A 2,500-nucleotide genomic window follows, 5' to 3' on the forward strand; every position below is an offset into this window, starting at 1 on the left:
TTGTGGCACAAAACCTACTTAGGTGGTGTGATGTCGAGCATGGTCAGTCATATGTAATATTGGTAAAATTCTTAAATACATATGTCTCATGCATTTATAATCGGCAATGTCTATTTATTTATTTATTATAATGAAATTTGATGGTATTTATAAAAATACATATGAAAATTTATTGTTGAGTGGTACCTTCATATATAAATGGTCCATTTCGAGAGTATGTGGCACAAAACCTACTTAGGTGGTGTGATGTCGAGCATGGTCAGTCATATGTAATATTGGTAAAATTCTTAAATACATATGTCTTATGCATTTATAATCGGCAATGTCTATTTATTTATTTATTATAATGAAATTTGATGGTATTTATAAAAATACATATGAAAATTTATTGTTGAGTGGTACCTTCATATATAAATGGTCCATTTCGAGAGTATGTGGCACAAAACCTACTTAGGTGGTGTGATGTCGAGCATGGTCAGTCATATGTAATATTGGTAAAATTCTTAAATACATATGTCTTATGCATTTATAATCGGCAATGTCTATTTATTTATTTATTATAATGAAATTTGATGGTATTTATAAAAATACATATGAAAATTTATTGTTGAGTGGTACCTTCATATATAAATGGTCCATTTCGAGAGTATGTGGCACAAAACCTACTTAGGTGGTGTGATGTCGAGCATGGTCAGTCATATGTAATATTGGTAAAATTCTTAAATACATATGTCTTATGCATTTATAATCGGCAATGTCTATTTATTTATTTATTATAATGAAATTTGATGGTATTTATAAAAATACATATGAAAATTTATTGTTGAGTGGTACCTTCATATATAAATGGTCCATTTCGAGAGTATGTGGCACAAAACCTACTTAGGTGGTGTGATGTCGAGCATGGTCAGTCATATGTAATATTGGTAAAATTCTTAAATACATATGTCTTATGCATTTATAATCGGCAATGTCTATTTATTTATTTATTATAATGAAATTTGATGGTATTTATAAAAATACATATGAAAATTTATTGTTGAGTGGTACCTTCATATATAAATGGTCCATTTCGAGAGTATGTGGCACAAAACCTACTTAGGTGGTGTGATGTCGAGCATGGTCAGTCATATGTAATATTGGTAAAATTCTTAAATACATATGTCTCATGCATTTATAATCGGCAATGTCTATTTATTTATTTATTATAATGAAATTTGATGGTATTTATAAAAATACATATGAAAATTTATTGTTGAGTGGTACCTTCATATATAAATGGTCCATTTCGAGAGTATGTGGCACAAAACCTACTTAGGTGGTGTGATGTCGAGCATGGTCAGTCATATGTAATATTGGTAAAATTCTTAAATACATATGTCTCATGCATTTATAATCGGCAATGTCTATTTATTTATTTATTATAATGAAATTTGATGGTATTTATAAAAATACATATGAAAATTTATTGTTGAGTGGTACCTTCATATATAAATGGTCCATTTCGAGAGTATGTGGCACAAAACCTACTTAGGTGGTGTGATGTCGAGCATGGTCAGTCATATGTAATATTGGTAAAATTCTTAAATACATATGTCTTATGCATTTATAATCGGCAATGTCTATTTATTTATTTATTATAATGAAATTTGATGGTATTTATAAAAATACATATGAAAATTTATTGTTGAGTGGTACCTTCAAACATAAATGGTCAATTTCGAGAGTATGTGGCACAAAACCTACTTAGGTGGTGTGATGTCGAGCATGGTCAGTCATATGTAATATCGGTACATTTCTCAAATACATATGTCTCATGCATTTATAATCGGCAATGTCTATTTATTTATTTATTATAATGAAATTTGATGGTATTTATAAAAATACATATGAAAATTTATTGTTGAGTGGTACCTTCAAACATAAATGGTCGATTTCGAGAGTATGTGGCACAAAACCTACTCATGATGAACAGTGGTTGTTCAGTCATGTTGAAGGCTGCTCTACTTCAACGTTAATATGTCAAATGCAAAAGATAATGAAAAAGCCTACCAAGGTATTCTAAGGTGTATGATGAAACGATCTTAGGATCGTTCTCTCTGCTGAAGTTTATTCACTGGTTATATTTGGATTTATCGTTAATACTTGAGTAAAGATTATGGGCATTAAATTAGTTCTTAGTTTAATTGTTCATAATCTTTAACCTTTTATATAAGAAGAGTAAATAAGTATGCATCATAAATCTTGTTATGTTTGCAACTTAAATAATATGTCACTTATATAGAGCAAAAATTTTTCCATTATTAAAATCAAATTATTATTATTGAATTAATTTCTTATAATTATAAAACACTCATCTCACTTAATGTGAATGATGGTTTTACTTGATATATAATTTCACGCATTAAATGTCAAATTCAAGTTAAATTTTAAATTTAATATCAAAATACAAATGTTTATTTTCTTTTGAAATGAGCAAAATTAAAGCAAATGTGATTAT

This window comes from Drosophila willistoni, unplaced genomic scaffold, assembly GCF_018902025.1.
Source record: "Drosophila willistoni isolate 14030-0811.24 unplaced genomic scaffold, UCI_dwil_1.1 Seg706, whole genome shotgun sequence".
Classification (NCBI taxonomy): domain Eukaryota; kingdom Metazoa; phylum Arthropoda; class Insecta; order Diptera; family Drosophilidae; genus Drosophila; species Drosophila willistoni.